We start from the raw sequence: 9,911 nt of genomic DNA, 5'->3' as shown, positions 1-9,911 counted from the left end.
AAGTACACAGTAATTTCAGAATACTTCTCTTTATTGATGATTCAGATTCTCAATACAGACTCTATCTACCCTATGCACATAGTTGTAGGGGTCCGCGCACTCAATTACGGACTTCTACACTAGGCCTCTATGCACTCAGTTGTAGAGCCTCTTCCTACACTAAGACTCTCACTCTTAGCTCTTTACAGACTCATCAAGTACTTCTACTTCCCCCTACTTTCCTCTCTTAGACTCCTCTAAGACCTCCTTTTTATACAATCCCATGGTCCACGGACCAAGGGAGGATCTCCAAAACTGACACAACCTATCTAGACTAAGGGTGGAAAACCCTTTTTGACTTTAGATATCTTCACGCTCCGTGACCACAAAATGCAGAGACTTTACATTTATTTATACAAACTTCAGGCCTTCTGCCCCAAAACTTGGGTTTTTAACCCCAAAATTGACCCCCAGGGGACCCATTCCCAACAAGCCCTCAACACAAACATGGTGACTTACCCTCAAGTCACTTGGATGGTGCGGAGATCTTGTCGCGAAGACCTCCCAGCTCGACTTGGACAACTACTACCTCGGTGGTGCACTGTGTTGCCGCCTACTTCATCTCCTTGACCAATTGCTCTATCACTGGCCCTGCACTATCAGACTTAATCTTTTGTTGAGTCTCCTGCAGACTAGCCAGCTTGCCTTCAATAGTGGTCGTGATCAAGTAGGCCTTGTCCAACCAAGGCTTCAAGTGAGCCTTCAGCACGACTTCCTTGTGCTGAGCTGCATCTACCTGCTCTTTCAACGCCTTGGCCTCCTGCAGCTTAGCTAACCTCTGCATGATGGTGACACTACACGCTGTCACTTTGACTTCTTTGTAACACTGCTACAGCTCTCGTGCTTCTATTTCTAGCCGATGTAACAGAGGATCTTCTTGCAAGCAGGTGAATACCTCGAGCGACTACTTGAAGAGCATGGTACAATCCTTTATTGCACTCTCCACTGCTGCTACCACGTCTTTCACATCGGTCTCATGCTACTCTTTGATCTTTGGCAGAGTCAAAGGCTGGGCCTTCAACTACAATTCTGCAATTTTGAGGTTAAGCTCCAGCTGAACCTTTGCCAATTTAGTTTGTGCATCTCGCACTCCAACAGTGAGCTTTCGAACCCTCACATCTATCGGCTCAACCTCGGGAATTCCCAACTCTGGGACCATCCTGCACGCCTCAGTTACAACAGTGGTAATGCGTTGGTTCTTGTATGTAATGTCTTTGACAAGGTTAAGGGCAGAGTCTCTTTGCATGGTTAGCTAGGCGTTGTTGACATTTTGTTCATTGATAACCTGTAACGCACACTTTTCATGGTTTCGAAGTACCATGATCATGCCATCCTACAAAAGGTACATTTTGAAGCATGACTAGGTTGAGTCCAACTCTCTTGAGTGTGCTAACAGCAAGTCTGTCAGCTTCAGTCTTTGTTGTTAGTGTTCCATCCAGTATCACTATTACTCAAGGATCCCTTCCACGCAGCATTCTTGGGGCTTCTGAGGTGTCGAGCGCCAAGTTGGTCTGTATCTGTGATGCGTGGATTTTCATCTCACACAGATCCATTTGTATAGCTCCCAGTGCTTGCTACTATTGCTGCTCGAACTACTGCAACAGTTCTGCAGTGGCAGCCCACACTATATCACCTATGTCGTTTAAGTCCCCCTCTATTAGGGAAATTGGGTCTAGAGACATCTTGCTAGCCTTAGATTTCTTCCATGACCCTACTTTCTCTGGATCTTTGGTGCGCTTGGTGCAGAATGGAGTCGTCTCCAGGTTCACTTCTCCTTGCTCTGTTTAATCATATTCTTCCTTCGTCTTCGGGAAAAGTGACTTCTGACTTTGGTCAGAGTTGTGCTCTTCTTTGCCCACCTAACGACTTGACTGGTGCATGGTAGCATGCTCTGCCTTGGCCTTGTCGTCAGTCTCATTCCTCCTCTTTGCGACCAACTGTCCCATCTTTAGCTTGGCTTCTTCCTTCTTCCACTGTGCGACGGTCTTGCTATACCCCGTCATCAAGTCTGTGGCATTGCGCCAATTTGCTGGCCAGCAATCGAGGACTGCTACAATTGCATCATTGGTGGCCAAGTATGGCAGGTCATGCCATTTCTACTCAAGGTCCTTCCACACCCGTATTGACACATGGTGGAAGTCAGCCTTGAATTCCATGTATTCCTGTAACTTCTCAAAATTTGTAGGTGTGGCTTGCAGTTGATGGCAATATGTATGCTCATTTCCATCAAGATCCAAAAGATATTCCTATCCTTTATCCACTAAGTATCCTTCATTGCCCACAGTGAAGTGAACTTTGCTGCCTCTAGTAGGTCCGGTGTGACCAGAGGGAACTGACTATCTTCAAGTAGCTCCCATGCAACCAGTGCTATGGAAAACAATAGCCATGCATAGTGAAAGGTCTTATTGTAATCTTGTGCCTCACGGAATTTGTGAGGAACTCACCGCAGAGGTAGTGGGCCCATTTAAATTGGACTCCCTCTGCACACTGGGCCACCAAAGATATCACTGGTGCTGACACTTCATCTGCGCGACACTTTTGCATCACCTTCCCTGATAAAATTTGCGTTGCCACTTTGACCACAGGGTCACAGATGCTCGAAATGGCATAGCCACATGGCTTCTTACCAGCTTGAATTTTTCCTTCATCACCTCGGTAAACGGATGCTCGTCGGCCTTTCTGCCAAACGCCATCGCTGAATTTTCTCTTATGTATGGCAGCCACGTGATTCTATGGATCAACATGTCTGTGATGGGTATCAACTCCTCTAGCCACAAACACCCATCGTGCACCAAGCACATCAGCTGCTTGATCACTACCACCATGATAGGTGCGTGGTTGTAATGTGGCACCCATAGCAAGTTTAGCAGGTCTACCTTATCCACACCTTTCAGCCACTTCCTCGGCTCTAACGTGGTTACTCCAATATTTTTGTGGAAGACTCGGTGCATAAGTTGGTTTATCGCTAAATGACGGAAGCTCTCCGTGTCTACTAAGTCCCAGTCCTCTAACTTCAAAAGGGGGACATGCCCCAAGTGCGGTGCCTCAAAGATAATTTGGTCCGATAAGAGGGGTGTGTGCAGTGTGACTTTACTCTCATCAATATCTTTGGGCACCTTCATCTTGCCCCTGCATGGAGGAATGTATTTAGGCAGCTTAGATTTGGGGTCTGACCCCGCAAATTTAATGACCTCCATTTCCGCTGCAATATCCTCATCATCCATGGGGATTTCTTCAACCTCTTCTTTCGGCTCTAGGTCAATCATTTTAGCCTTTTCTTGCGCGGTAGGTTTTCTTGACTATGGGTGCCTCCTAGGTGATGCACGCACTGGCGGTAGAATTTTTTGCTTGTCCTTCTTTGGTTTTTGCCCCTCATGGGTTGGCATAGGCCTTGGCTAGGGTGTCTTGGGGGCTTTAGGCACTTCCTCCTATACTTTCACAGGCAGAACTTCCGGGGCAGCTCCCTCTACTACCGTAGCCACCTCTAGAACAACTCCCTCGATTGTCACTACTTCAATGCTCATAGATTCTATGGGCGTGGACCTGATGCTATGCAACTACTCCTTTGTCGCCTGTGGAAATGTCTCAAATACGAAACTTGCTAGCAAAACTTCAAAGGTTTCACGGTTCATGTGCGCCTGAGAGCTCAACAACTCAATTCTCAAAATGCCAAGTGTTTTTCGTTGGGAAGCCACCTGTAATTTATAGGCACTTTCAAATTCAAATCCGACCGTTCCCCCCAAAATTGGTTCATTAATGCTAGATTGGCGACAAATTTTCAAAGACCTGGTCCATAAATTCCAACTCAAACGCTGCCCCCCAACTTCCTTTGGCCGTTTTTTCATTGTCAAATCATGAACAGTGACTTTAATGGTCACTTTCCAGCTATCCTGCGTGGTTTTTCCTTTGGTAGCGCATCTCCCTACGAGCTCTGTGACATATCTTTGTTCCGTGTAGTTCCCTGATCATGCAACTCTCCGACTCGAGCAATGTAGTTTATAGTCCCGCATTTCCTTTCAGTTGCCTAGAGTGCTAAGACTATGCTTCCCTCATATAGTCACCTAGCTGGATCACTGGTGTATGGCTTCAATCAACTGCCATTCACCTTCCCTGGGAAGGGTTCTCCATTCAATTTAACTAACTGAATTGCTCCACCATTGGTAATCTCCTTGATGAGATATGGCCCTAGCCAGTGCATCCTAAATTTCCCTGGAAATTTATTAAATTTAGTGTAATATAACAAGACCAGATCATTTACCTTGAAGGTCACAGTTTGATGTGTCGATCATGCCATGCCTTTTCATGCTCCTTTTGAACTTGTTGATGAAATCCAACTAGAAATCGGTCCTCCTCAAGCTCTGCTAGCTGCGTGAGCCTCTCTTCTAAGGCTCTGCAGTCCGCCATTCCAGTGACTGCACTATGCATAGACTAGGTACAATGTATTCCATTCGCATCACAACTTCTATGCCATACAGGAGTCTGAAAGGCATTTTCCTAGTCATCTTCTTGCAAGTTGTTTTGTAGGCCTATAGCACTGTGGTGACACGCACATCCCAGTCATTTCTCTGAGAATTGGAGATGTTCATCAGTGCAATCTCCAGTATCTTATTGAATGCTTCCACTGTCTCATTAGCCCTACAGATGATAAGGCACACTTTTTTGATGATACACCTGAAATTCTTCTGTTAACGCGATGATTGTTTTGTTAAGAAAGTGCATACTGCAATTGCTCATCAAGAGCTTTGGATAGCCAAATCTTGTCAACACATATTCAAAAATAAACTTTGTTGTCATCGCACTTGTACAGTCCTTCACAGGCTGCACCTTCTCCCACCTGGTCAAGTACTTAGTCACGGTGATGATGTACCGCGCACACGTCTTCTTTCCTTGAGGCTAAATTGGACCCACAAATTCAATCACCCATTTCTTGAATGGTTGTAACATCACCTATGGCATTATAGGCAGTTCATCCCTCCGCGACGACCTGCCAGTCCTTTGACATGCGTCACATGCCCTACAATATTCTTTCGAATCCTTATGCAGGGTTGGCCACCACAACCCAGCGCGTAGAACCTTCTTCACTATTGCTTTCCATACATAATTGTTACAGGGAAAAGTGTCTATATATAATTGCTCTATCCCACTATGGTGTGACAGCTGCCTTAGAAACAAATAGAGAAAAGCTACTTTCGTTTCTCCTTTATGAATTATAGATAGAGAGGAACAGAAAGACCAACCTCTATCTTTCGCTAATCTCCTGATTTGATTCCCCTCTTCTTTGATAGTCTTCAGCTACTTGCTCCCTTGCACGCCCAGCTTCACAAAGTACCTGTAAGATCACATAAGCATAGCACTATACAAAGACATGGATCTATAATCATAAACAATCTAGGATCAGATGTAAATCAACCATACAAGTGTAGCAAGCATCAATGACACAAAAGCATGGAGGAAAACTTGAATAGCTTTTATTGATAAACAAGAAAAGAGCCAAGAGGAGTTACAACCAGTTGTTCTGACCCAGCATCAACCTCCCAGCAAAGAAGCCCCTCTTCACCTCAAACAAAGCTTAGATCACCCAAAAATCTGATGTTTGTCTCAAGAAACCAACAGCAATTCCTTACAATATGCAAAATTCCAGCCTCTGGATCTCTGGGATGAGGGATCCATATATAGATGTTTGTAATGGAGATGAGTCAGCTCAATATTTGATTAGTGTCTTCCCTCTGATAGTTCTTTCTTCCACTTGGAGATTGATGGTCTCTTACTCATCCTTGGTCGAATTCAGTGAGGCAAGTGTCACAGGAGAAGATTCTGGAAGCTTCGATTGCCTCTCCACCTCGCGGAATGACACTGCCATTTGTCATTTCTCGCCCATCACACCCCACAGAAGGGATTTTTTAAATGCAATGCACCCACACAGTGTATTTAGGTGAGATGCAACGCACTTAGCCAGTGGAGCACCTGAAATGATCCTGTTTTGACCAATTCTGAGCAGTTTTTCATGGAGAACTTCTGGGAGAAGCTGTAATCTGTTGACCTTGTTCCTTTAGGGGTTAGAACAACACTTTTAGGGACTTAGGAGCCCTTGGTTTATGGACATTTCATGCTTGGGGTTGTAGGGCCCAAAAATGTCTATAACAGTTGCCCCCTAAAGCATGAGGTCGTTAATCTTTTGATGTCGGGTGAAATGCTTTATTATGAGGATCCGAAGTTCTTTCAATGCTGGGAGGAGACCTGTAATAAGATACAATACAATAGATTATCTTCATAATATTTTCATGATCTAGCTGAGGCGGGCATTCCCATGCTCAGCTTTATAAATTCATTTTCATGTACATAGGACAGACAATCGTCTGAGTGTAGACTGATGATTCTGATAGAGCCATCATCCTTTTGATTGGATGATTATCTGTGCAGCAATGATGTACATTTGATGTCTTTATTTTCCCTGAATATATATCGCAACCCGGATGGATGAAACTAGATCCGAGGTCTTCAATCTCGTTCGATCTTCACTCAGAGTACAAGTCGATCCATGTGAGAAATGTTCTGAAGTCGAACATGGAAAGACATCGCTTGATTACCAACCAATGATGTAAACTGTTAACAAGCGCGAGAGGAATCACCGATAATGATAATGACCCTCAAGGTACTGCAGTACAATTTACGTGGTGTGAATAAAGGACTTGGCATCGAACACCACGCAAAATCTTTCGGTCGAAGGCCATTGATGTAAACCTGTCGCCGGAAGTGAGAAACTTGCCATTGAGGCATGCAAGCTTCAAAGTACTGAATGTGGTGTTCCTAGATCAACTTCTTGGATAATGAGCTGATGTCGACAAGAAGTGATCCATCACAAGAGGGCCTTAATGAATCCCACATCAATGACACGGAACGGAGCAAATGATTTTAATGGAGGTGAAAACAATCTGGTGATATAAGGTTCAGGGTGGCGGTCATGAAAGAATGGAGCATAATGTATAGTAGTGGGTGAGACACAGGTGAATTCTCTGAATGACTTCTCTTGAACATATCAGTGACACTGTTGTGATGGATTGGTAGCATTAACCCCAAATGTGGATGGTATGATGGGACCATGGTGATGTGACCGGTGAATGAAACAACCCAACCCGACTCGGACACGGAGTGGAAGTGTCATGTTCAAGAGCGACTTGCTACCAACAAAGTTTCTTTAAGTTTTCTTCCCAATTTTCCCCAGTCATTGCTGACCAGTACCTCTTTATTTTTGTCAAGCTTGAGGAGGATAACATATTCTTGTTCTATAATTTTCCCTTCGGGAAAACCCATCGCTATGTTTTAACGAGCCTAGCGATAGTGAAACTCGTTCTTGTCTATAGACAAGTTTGTCACTATTAAAATTTTAACGGGTTTAACGACAAAGATAACTCGGTCCTTTTCAATTTTAGAGAGTCTGAAAAGGAACGTAAAGGAAACTCCAAAATTCCTTTTTCGTCATCTAATCCCTTAAGTCCGAAAAAAGTATAAAACAATACAGAAGGGATGAATTTTTGATCCTTTTAACGAGCCGAACAAGACAAGTGCTTGATCTTTTTGTGTAATAATCCCTCAGGTCCAAAAAGATTAAAATTTAGAGGAGGGATAGCACTTCCGGTCCCTTTAACGAGCTAGAGAGGCCAACGGCTTGGCAATCTTTTCATATTTTACGAGTCATTTGAAAAGAGCTTAAAGGAGACTCGTCTTTTGAGGAATGAGTGATAAAATTGGGTAGCAGCTGATTCTAGGTAAGGTTTGGAATGTTCCAATCACGGCAGTGTTACAAGGATGGCTGGTGAGATCACTCTTCGCAGTTGTTCCTCAAAAGGGGCAAACAATCAAATGGAGTTGAATGATCGGCCAATACAGAGTGGAGGTGATGGTGAGAACACGACCAAGGCTTTAAAGTACTACATTCACGATGGTTATTTACCAGGAAATAGTTCATTTTTTAATGAGCTTAAACGCTGGGAGAAACATTTGCTCATGACTTATGTTTATTTTTTAACGAGCTTGAACTATGTGCTAAAACTGCTCGAGGAAGGTTTATTTTTTAATGAGCTTGAATCCTGTGGTAACACTGCTCGTGATAAGTTTGCATGCCCCCAGCATAATAATGCAAATTGAGGTGCATGCCCCCCAAGCTTCATTGCATTCATCTTGGTGGTTGGAATGAAGGTTTACCTTCGAGATCTTCGAAAGACTTGACTTTGATTGTACGAGATCATAATCAAAGACTCGATTTGGAAAGGGAGTCGTTTCATTTTTTAATGAGGTTGACACAGTAAAAGAACTATCCTCATGACTCCTTGTTTCATTTTTTAACGAGGTTGAAACGAGATAAGAACCATCCTCGAAATCCACCGTATTTACAGTATTTGATAGAAAATCAAAAATTGATGGATGATCAAGGTTGCTGGAATAATCTTCGTGGCAATCTGGAAGATGGGAGCGGTGGTGGTAATCTTCCCATGGTGCCTCTCCTATCATCATTGATTGAATGATTCCTTCGTCTGTATAATGTACATGCGACCAAGGATCTGAAGAGGTGCCATATTCCTTAGACCTATCTATCCAAACACTCGATGAGCATTGATTTGGGTTTGCCCCCCAGGCCAAGAAAATTGATTGCTACAATATTTCTATTAGGGCGATGATCCATGTTGACAAAATGTTTAGGAATCTTCCGAATCCATTAGATATAGAAGATTTCATATTGCAGGTTTCCACTGTGGCCACTTCCGCCAGATTACTTGAAGGCGGTAGGGCAAAAGTACCCATTAAGGCAGGGTCTTTTAGGAGACCTACTCCGATATTTTGAAGCGAATGATTGCTTCCATGGATCATTGGAATGCTTCCCGTAACTTGTGAACTGTTGGGGAGAAATGTTTGTTGGTCGACGATTGTAATTCCTCCTTGAAATGGAAATGCAATCTTCCTAAAGTAGGTCGACACAACTGCAGCCATGGCATATATCCAGGGCCTTCCCAGTAGGATGTTGTAATCGAGGTTTCCGTCGATTACTTCAACAACAATTTCTACTGTTTTGCCCCCTAGTTCAACTTTCAAGTTACTTAAAACCCCGTATGGAGTGTATGATTGTCCATCAAATGCTTTTAACATTGTTGATGATCGCGACAAGGGTGGTGAGCCTAAATTTTTCCAGCAACTCATCGACATAATACATGTAGATGCCCCCTCATCAATAATTGTTCGATGAAAAATTTTGATGAGGGCTTTCACTTGAATAAGGAAAGCTAATTGAGCTGGTAACTGAGGGTCATATCCTTTATGATCAAAGGCCACAAGATTGGAATCCATTGGGTCAATCCCACCTATTGCTGATAATAGATCCTGCTTTTGGGAGGGGAAATTTTGCGGTACCTCAAGTGTCGACATAGCAGACTGCGATTGGGCCAGGTCCTCTACTATATTATAATTATGTGCTACTTTAGCACGAGGATTAAATGTCGATTTGTGTACTACCCCCTTTGGTGGATTTATTATTGGCTCAGGAATGATGGGTGACATAACTTCGGTCAAAGTTGTTGTCGAACTACTAGGTTGTTCATTAGCCTTGTTATTCGACAGCTGTGGATTCTCATAATCTTTATTCCTTGTCAAAGCATCATTTTGCTGCTTTGAGATAGACAACATAAGCACTTGGGATCGGGAAGCATTTTGATTAGCAACCAGTTTGGTTCCCGAGCTTGGAAACGGATCAATCAATAATGCTGAGGTTTTTGAACTCTTAAAGAGTTTCTTAACTTCAGCTTTATGTGGACAATCTCTCGTCCGATGATCCTCATCGCATATATGACACCCCGCAGGGGGTTTCCTTTGCCCAAAAGGGT

The sequence above is a fragment of the Pinus tabuliformis genome, chromosome X (assembly GCF_031772625.1).
Source record: "Pinus tabuliformis cultivar Carrire ecotype Pingquan chromosome X, CPIR1, whole genome shotgun sequence".
NCBI lineage: Eukaryota > Viridiplantae > Streptophyta > Pinopsida > Pinales > Pinaceae > Pinus > Pinus tabuliformis.
This window is presented reverse-complemented; position numbering follows the sequence as displayed.